This window comes from Hyperolius riggenbachi, chromosome 9 (assembly GCF_040937935.1).
Source record: "Hyperolius riggenbachi isolate aHypRig1 chromosome 9, aHypRig1.pri, whole genome shotgun sequence".
In the NCBI taxonomy this organism is placed as follows: Eukaryota; Metazoa; Chordata; class Amphibia; order Anura; family Hyperoliidae; genus Hyperolius; species Hyperolius riggenbachi.
Genome location: NC_090654.1, coordinates 233,122,782 through 233,132,558, shown reverse-complemented (window position 1 = coordinate 233,132,558; position 9,777 = coordinate 233,122,782).

The window sequence follows — 9,777 nt, the reverse complement described above, 5'->3', positions numbered from 1 at the left end:
CCGATTCCCATAGCGGCATTATTGAGCTGCAGGACAACTGTAAATACTCGTGGGTGTATGCAATGCAATACGATGCGATGATAGCATTGCACCGCGGCTAGTGGAAACGGGCCCTTACTGTCCCCTGACCTACCAACCTATCAACACGCAGCAGTGTCTCTCCATAGGCTCCCAATATCACATGACATGTATCAGGAGCCTATGGAGAAATGCTGCTGCACAGTGATAGGGAAGGTACAGGGAAGATGGTTTTGGAACTTGAAATTGTGCATTCACTGTGGCAACTCTGCATAGTGGTGTTGTCAGCATCACTCCCTAGATTTTGCCATCTGAATCACCTAATATAAAGGAAGCATTTAAATCCTTCCCTGACTCCTTCCCAGACTCCAAGAGTTAAACTTCTTCATCCCATTGATCCCCTTTACCAATCAATGGTAAAGATGAATTATGCAGATCAGGTGTTCTGGGTATATGACTCAGACTTCAAAAAGTCAGCACAGCAGTCAGACTAACAGAATTTTTTAAAGGTAATATAAAGCAAAATAAAAAAATCAGTTTAACTTTCCTGGGCTTCTTGCAGCTTCCTGGAGTCAGACCCTCCAGCCAGCAGCCGCGACCCCCGCAAAGCTGACCGGCCACACGTCTCCTTGCTGCATCCCCATTGCCAGCAGTATTCTGTGCATGTGCAGTACAAGAAAATTGCTACTGTGCGTGTGCAGAGCACTCCTGGTGATGGGAACGCAATCAGGGTGTGTGCTGCTCAGGGCAACACATGCGCAGTAGCCTCCGACTGGCAGTGACTGACCAGCTTTCAGAAGGTCGCTGCTGTTTGCTGGAGAATCATAGAAGGATGACGCAGGCACAGGATGACTGCAGGGAGCTGCAAGAAGCCCCAGGTAAGTTAAACTGATTTTGTTATTTTTCTTTAGTAACCCTTTAACTAGAGATGGTCCGAACAGTTCGCCAGAGAACTTGTTCGCGCAAACTTAGCTGGTTCGAGTTTGCAGATACTTAGCGAGGATCGACCTGCCCCCTATACCACATCATTGGGCTAAACTTTCACCCTTTATATCACAGTCAGCAGACACATGGCAGCCAATCAGGCTGCACTTCCTCCTGGAGCTCTCCCCCCCCCCCCCCCTTATAAAATGCAGCAGCGTCAGCCATGTTCTCACTCTGTGTGCTACTGTATTAGTGAGAGAAGGGAGAGACATTGGAGAGATAGGGAAAGCGATAGTTAGGAGGTCTGTTAGCTTGCTCCTTGCTGATATTTGTTTATGAAAAGCACCCCAAAACAGCTCTTTTGAGAGCTAATGTTCTGAAGTGTTTTTTGTGTGTGTGTGTGTGTGTGTGTGTGTGTGTGTGTGTGTGTGTGTGTGTGTGTGTGTGTGTGTGTGTGTGTGTGTGTGTGTGTGTGTGTGTGACACTGACACTGCATATACAGCCCTGTCTGTCGCAGCTGGCCCTTGCTAATTGCTGTACTGTGCCAGGCCCAGCACATTCAGTGCATACCTTTCACTGCCTCTGTGTGACTGCACTTTGTATTATACAATACCACCACCAGTCAGTGCATACCTTTCCCTGCACCTGTGTGACTGCACAATTGTATTATAGCAGCAGTCACTGCATACCTTTTTCCTGCACCTGTATGACTGCACAATTGTATTATAGTAGCAGTCAGTGCATACCTTTTCCCTGCACCTGTGTGACTGCACAATTGTATTATAGCAGCAGTCAATGCATACCTTTTCCCTGCACCTGTGTGACTGCACAATTGTATTATAGCAGCAGTCACTGCATACCTTTCCCCTGTACCTGTGTGACTGCACAATTGTATTATAGCGGCAGTCAGTGCATACCTTTTCCCTTCACCTATGTGACTGCACAATTGTATTATAGTGGCAGTCAGTGCATACCTTTTCCCTGCACCTGTGTGACTGCACAACTGTATTATAGCAGCAGTCAGTGCATACCTTTTCACTGTACCTGTGTAACTGCACATTGTATTATACCACCAGCAGTCAAGTCAAAAAAGTGTTCAGTACCTCACCTTTATCAAAATGAATAAGGCATGGGTCCCAGAGGGCTACTGCCTGCCCGAAGAGTTAGTCAGTCCCCTCACACAGCATCTCTGCCTGCACGCCCGTGTGACTGCCTGCCCAAAGACTAAGTCAGTCCCCACACAGCATCTCTGCCTGCCGGCCACTGCTGCCTGCCCCAAGACTAAGTCAGTCCCCACACAGCACCTCTGCCTGCAGGCTGCTTGACTGCCTTCTCCGCCACCACTAACAGGGTCCAGGACTCCAGGTGGATTCCTGAATTTTTATGGCCGCTGCTGCTAGCAGCGGCTGCTACTAAACATAATAATAATTTTTCTGGTGCGTGTACATGCCTAATTTTTCTGGCTGCACTGTGGCTGCAACAACAAAACAAAAGGCATGTACATGTGTCAATTCCCCTTCGCGATCGTTACCTTGCCGCGGTGAAGGGGCTTGCGTATCACTATGAAGCAATGACCGGCTATATGAGTGTGTTGGGGGAGGGGGGGACAGCCATCGCCTGCACTCTCACCATCCTTCGCACCAGTCCAGCACAGCTATCACTACACAAACAGCTGTTTGCGGTGCGTTACATAGTGAGTTTGGTCTGTCAGTGTGAAGCAGTACACTACTTACGCTAACTGCTGATCCATGTATACACACGCAAGATGTTTTCAAGCACCTTAGGCCTCTAATTTAGCAATGCAATGTGATTTCTGCCTTTAAGAGATTATAACCCTGCTGTGCGTCAATTCTGTAATTTTCCCCGGGACTTTTGGTATGTATCCCACTCCGCCCCCCCTCCAGGTGTTAGACCCCTTGAAACATCTTTTCCATCACTTTTGTGGCCAGAAACATTGTTTGTAGTTGTTAAAGTTTGTCTGCCCATTGAAGTCTATTGCGGTTCAAAAAGTTTGCAGGTTCGCAAACTTTTTTGGAAGCTCGAGTTCGAGGTTTGCGAACTGAAAGTCGGTGGTTCGAGTCATCTCTACCTTTAACCTTCCTGGCGGTAATACTGAGTGTAGCTCGGGCTTGCCACCCAGAGTTCAACAGAGTATAGCATGCAGCGGGCACTTTTACTCACCTCCAGGGGGAACCAGACGTTGGTAGCTATTCTCCTTCCTGTCCTCTGAGGCTATGAATCACTCTGCTGAGATCACCGTCATCGATGTCACTACAAAGTTACAGCGCCACGCAGAGGACGGAGTTAAAATTGCAGCGCTGGAGCCCAGAGAGGTGAGTGAGAGCAGGGGCTGCTGCAGATACTCTGGAGGCATGATTTTTCCTGATTTTAGGGTCAGAAACATTTTAAAAAGACCCTAAAATCCAGAAATAATCATGCCGCCAGGGAAGTTAAGGGTGGTACAATGGTAGCCTCCATAGTCCTGTCATTACAGATTATCTTTAATCATTCTTTCTTTCCTTTTTTTTATTGTTTAATTTTTTTTTCCAAAACCAAGCTGATAAATGATCCTTCTTGTAAGAAAAGGAGACTACAGCACTTGTCCCCAACCTTTCTGCAGACCTTGAACTGGACACAGGAGAAGAGAAGAGTCAGCAGCATGCACTGAGTGCAAGTCTGGCTGATATGGAATGATGAATGGAGATTGCTCCCTTAGTGACACATGTATTAGTTAGAGTCAGCAGGAGATACAAGTAGAGTTGGGCCGAACGGTTCGCCGGCGAACGGGGTTCGCGCGAACTTAGGTGGTTCGCGTGCGGGTACCGCACGCGAACCTTTTGCGGAAGAAGTTCGGTTCGCCCCATAATGCACCTGAGGGTCAACTTTGACCCTCTACATCACAGTCAGCAGGCCCAGTGTAGCCAATTAGGCTACACTAGCCCCTGGAGCCCCACCCCCCCTTATATAAGGCAGGCAGCGGCGGCCATTACGGCCACTCGTGTGCCTGCATTAGTCAGAGTAGGGCGAGCTGCTGCAGACTGTCTCTCAGGGAAAGATTAGTTAGGCTTAACTTCTTCCTGGCTGCATACCTGTTCTGTTCAGTGAGCCCTCAGCCCACTGCATACCTGTACTGTGATCCTGCCACTGCATACCTGTTCAGTGATCCTGCCACAGCATACCTGTTCTGTTCAGTGAGCCCTCAGCCCACTGCATACCTGTACTGTGATCCTGCCACTGCATAGCTGTTCAGTGATCCTGCCACAGCATACCTGTTCTGTTCAGTGAGCCCTCAGCCCACTGCATACCTGTACTGTGATCCTGCCACTGCATAGCTGTTCAGTGATCCTGCCACAGCATACCTGTTCTGTTCAGTGAGCCCTCAGCCCACTGCATACCTGTACTGTGATCCTGCCACTGCATAGCTGTTCAGTGATCCTGCCACAGCATACCTGTTCTGTTCAGTGAGCCCTCAGCCCACTGCATACCTGTACTGTGATCCTGCCACTGCATAGCTGTTCAGTGATCCTGCCACAGCATACCTGTTCTGTTCAGTGAGCCCTCAGCCCACTGCATACCTGTACTGTGATCCTGCCACTGCATACCTGTTCAGTGATCCTGCCACAGCATACCTGTTCTGTTCAGTGAGCCCTCAGCCCACTGCATACCTGTACTGTGATCCTGCCACTGCATAGCTGTTCAGTGATCCTGCCACAGCATACCTGTTCTGTTCAGTGAGCCCTCAGCCCACTGCATACCTGTACTGTGATCCTGCCACTGCATACCTGTTCAGTGATCCTGCCACAGCATACCTGTTCTGTTCAGTGAGCCCTCAGCCCACTGCATACCTGTACTGTGATCCTGCCACTGCATAGCTGTTCAGTGATCCTGCCACAGCATACCTGTTCTGTTCAGTGAGCCCTCAGCCCACTGCATACCTGTACTGTGATCCTGCCACTGCATACCTGTTCAGTGATCCTGCCACAGCATACCTGTTCTGTTCAGTGAGCCCTCAGCCCACTGCATACCTGTGCTGTGATCCTGCCACTGCATACCTGTTCAGTGATCCTGCCACAGCATACCTGTTCTGTTCAGTGAGCCCTCAGCCCACTGCATACCTGTACTGTGATACTGCCACTGCATACCTGTTCAGTGATCCTGCCACAGCATACCTGTTCTGTTCAGTGAGCCCTCAGCCCACTGCATACCTGTACTGTGATCCTGCCACTGCATACCTGTTCAGTGATCCTGCCACAGCATACCTGTTCTGTTCAGTGAGCCCTCAGCCCACTGCATACCTGTACTGTGATCCTGCCACTGCATAGCTGTTCAGTGATCCTGCCACAGCATACCTGTTCTGTTCAGTGAGCCCTCAGCCCACTGCATACCTGTACTGTGATCCTGCCACTGCATAGCTGTTCAGTGATCCTGCCACAGCATACCTGTTCTGTTCAGTGAGCCCCCAGCCCACTGCATACCTGTACTGTGATCCTGCCACTGCATACCTGTTCAGTGATCCTGCCACAGCATACCTGTTCTGTTCAGTGAGCCCTCAGCCCACTGCATACCTGTACTGTGATCCTGCCACTGCATACCTGTTCAGTGATCCTGCCACAGCATACCTGTTCTGTTCAGTGAGCCCTCAGCCCACTGCATACCTGTACTGTGATCCTGCCACTGCATAGCTGTTCAGTGATCCTGCCACAGCATACCTGTTCTGTTCAGTGAGCCCTCAGCCCACTGCATACCTGTACTGTGATCCTGCCACTGCATAGCTGTTCAGTGATCCTGCCACAGCATACCTGTTCTGTTCAGTGAGCCCTCAGCCCACTGCATACCTGTACTGTGATCCTGCCACTGCATACCTGCTCAGTGATCCTGCCACAGCATACCTGTTCTGTTCAGTGAGCCCCCAGCCCACTGCATACCTGTACTGTGATCCTGCCACTGCATACCTGTTCAGTGATCCTGCCACAGCATACCTGTTCTGTTCAGTGAGCCCTCAGCCCACTGCATACCTGTACTGTGATCCTGCCACTGCATACCTGTTCAGTGATCCTGCCACAGCATACCTGTTCTGTTCAGTGAGCCCTCAGCCCACTGCATACCTGTACTGTGATCCTGCCACTGCATAGCTGTTCAGTGATCCTGCCACAGCATACCTGTTCTGTTCAGTGAGCCCTCAGCCCACTGCATACCTGTACTGTGATCCTGCCACTGCATAGCTGTTCAGTGATCCTGCCACAGCATACCTGTTCTGTTCAGTGAGCCCTCAGCCCACTGCATACCTGTACTGTGATCCTGCCACTGCATACCTGTTCAGTGATCCTGCCACTGTATACCTGTTCTGTGAACCCGCCACTGTATACCTGTTCTGTTCAGTGGACCCGCCACTGTATACCTGTTCTGTGAACCCGCCACTGTATACCTGTTCTGTTCAGTGGACCCGCCACTGTATACCTGTTCTGTGAACCCGCCACTGTATACCTGTTCTGTTCAGTGGACCCGCCACTGTATACCTGTTCTGTGAACCCGCCACTGTATACCTGTTCTGTTCAGTGGACCTGCCACTGTATACCTGTTTAGTGAACACGCCACTGCATACCTGTTGTGTTCAGTGAACCTGCCACTGCATACCTGTTCTGTGAACCCGCCACTGTATACCTGTTCTGTTCAGTGGACCCGCCACTGTATACCTGTTCTGTGAACCCGCCACTGTATACCTGTTCTGTTCAGTGGACCTGCCACTGTATACCTGTTTAGTGAACACGCCACTGCATACCTGTTGTGTTCAGTGAACCTGCCACTGCATACCTGTTCTGTGAACCCGCCACTGTATACCTGTTCTGTTCAGTGGACCCGCCACTGTATACCTGTTCTGTTCAGTGGACCTGCCACTGTATACCTGTTCTGTTCAGTGGACCTGCCACTGTATACCTGTTTAGTGAACACGCCACTGCATACCTGTTGTGTTCAGTGAACCCGCCACTGTATACCTGTACTGTTCAGTGAACCCACCGCATCAGTGCGCATACCTGTGCAGTTAAGTGAACCCACCTACCTACGTGAGTGCACGCAGTGTGATATACCACTCCGTGCATACCCGATATGGACAAAACAGGTAGAGGAAGAGGAAGAGGTAGTGGCAGAGGCAGAGGAAGGCCACCCGGCAGGTCTGCGCGAGGTCGTGTAAATGTAATTTCGTGTGGACCTGGCCCACAGTACAGTGCTCGGAAGAAGGCACGTCCCATCACCTCCCAAGATTGTCAGGACGTGGTTGAGTATTTAGCGACACAGAACACCTCATCTTGCTCAGCCACCAGCGCTACTACTAGCACCACTTCCGCTGCATTTGACACTTCGCAAGAATTATTTAGTGGTGGTGAAATCACTGATGCACAGCCATTGTTACAGCCAGATGAATTTTCACCAGCTCATATGTCTGCGTTACGCGACAACACTATGGATGTAACGTGTAAGGAGGATGAAGGACCTACACATTTGGATTTTTCTGAGGCAAGCGAAGCTGGGCAGGATGATTACGATGATGACGATGATAGGGATCCTCTGTATGTTCCCAATAGAGGAGATGAAGAGGGGGACAGTTCAGAGGGGGAGTCAGAGAGTAGTAGGAGGATAGAAGTTGCTGAAAGAAGCTGGGGCAGCTCTTCGTCAGAAACAGCTGGTGGCAGAGTCCGGCACCATGTATCGCCAGATTCGCCACCTATGTACAGCCAGCCAACTTGCCCTTCAGCATCAGCTGCTGAGGTGCCCACATCCCAGGGTGGCTCAGCGGTGTGGAAATTTTTTAATGTGTGTGCCTCAGATCGGACCAAAGCCATCTGTTCGCTCTGCCAACAAAAATTGAGCCGTGGAAAGGCCAACACTCACGTAGGGACAAGTGCCTTACGAAGGCACCTGCAGAAAAGGCACAAACAGCAATGGGATGGCCACCTGAGCAAAAGCAGCAGCAGCACACAAAAGCAAAGTCACCCTCCTTCTCCTCTTCCTCCTTCAGGTGCATCATCTGCTTATGCCGCTCTCTCCCTTGCACCTTCACAGGCACCCTCCTCCACTCCGCCTCTGCCCTTGAGCGGTTCCTGCTCCTCTGCCCACAGCAGCAGTCAGGTGTCCGTGAAGGAAATGTTTGAGCGGAAGAAGCCACTTTTGGCCAGTCACCCCCTTGCCCGGCGTCTGACAGCTGGCGTGGCGGAACTGTTAGCTCGCCAGCTGTTACCATACCGGCTGGTGGACTCTGAGGCCTTCCGTAAATTTGTGGCCATCGGAACACCGCAGTGGAAGATGCCAGGCCGCACTTATTTTTCCAGAAAGGCCATACCCCAACTGCACCGTGAAGTTGAGAGGCAAGTGGTGTCATCTCTTGCGAAGAGCGTTGGGTCAAGGGTACACCTGACCACGGATGCCTGGTCTGCCAAGCACGGGCAGGGCCGCTACATTACCTACACAGCCCATTGGGTGAAACTGGTGGTGAACGATGGCAAGCAGAAAGCGGCGGACCAAATTGTGACACCTCCACGGCTTGCAGGCAGGCCTCCTGCCACCTCCTCTCCTCCTGCTACATGCTCTTCGCTGTCCTCCTCCTCCTCCTTGGCTGAGTGGCAGTTCTCCTCTCCAGCTACACAGCCCCAGCTCCGCAGGGCCTATGCTGCATGCCAGGTACGACGGTGTCACGCCATCTTAGACATGGCTTGTCTCAAAGCGGAGAGTCACACTGGAGCAGCTCTCCTGGCTGCTCTTAAGAAACAGGTGGATGAGTGGCTGACCCCGCACCACCTGGAGATAGGCAACGTGGTGTGCGACAACGGCAGCAATCTGCTTGCCGCTTTGCATATGGGGAAGCTGACACACATACCCTGCATGGCACATGTCATGAATCTGGTGGTTCAAAGATTTGTGGCAAAGTACCCTGGCTTAGCGGATGTCCTGAAGCAGGCCAGGAAGTTCTGTGGGCATTTGAGGCGCTCTTACACAGCCATGGCACGATTTGCAGAAATTCAGCGTAAAAACAACATGCCGGTGAGACGCCTCATTTGCGATAGCCCCACTCGCTGGAACTCGACCCTCCTCATGTTCTCCCGCCTGCTAGAACAGAAGAAAGCCGTCACCCAGTACCTCTACAACTGGAGTAGAACGAAACAGTCTGGGAAGATGGGGATGTTCTGGCCCGACAACTGGACAATGATGAAAAATGCATGCAGGCTCATGCGGCCGTTTGAGGAGGTGACCAACCTGGTGAGCCGCAGTGAGGGCACCATCAGCGACTTAATTCCCTACGCGTACTTCTTGGAGCGTGCTGTGCGTAGAGTGGCGGATGAAGCTGCGAATGAGCGTGACCAGGAACCGTTACGGCAGGAACAGGCATGGGACCAATTTTCATCAGACCCAGCTGTTTCCTCAACACCTGCGGCAGCACAGAGGGGGGAGGAGGAGGAAGAAGAGAGGTCATGTGCAGAAGATGAGTCAGACTCAGAGGATGATGAGCAAGGTGTTTCTTTGGGGGAGGAGGAGGAGGAGGAGGGGACAGCGGCAGGAGAACAACCGCAGCAGGCGTCGCAGGGGGCTTGTGCTGCGCAACCTTCCCGTGGTATTGTTCGCGGCTGGGGGGAGGAGGTTGACTTACCTGACGTCACTGAGGAAGAGCAAGAGGAGATGGAGGGTACTGGATCCGACTTTGTGCAGATGTCGTCTTTTATGCTGTCCTGCCTGTTGAGGGACCCCCGTATAAAAAACCTCAAGGGGAATGAGCTGTACTGGGTGGCCACACTACTAGACCCTCGGTACAGGCACAAAGTGGCGGACCTGTTACCAACTCACCGG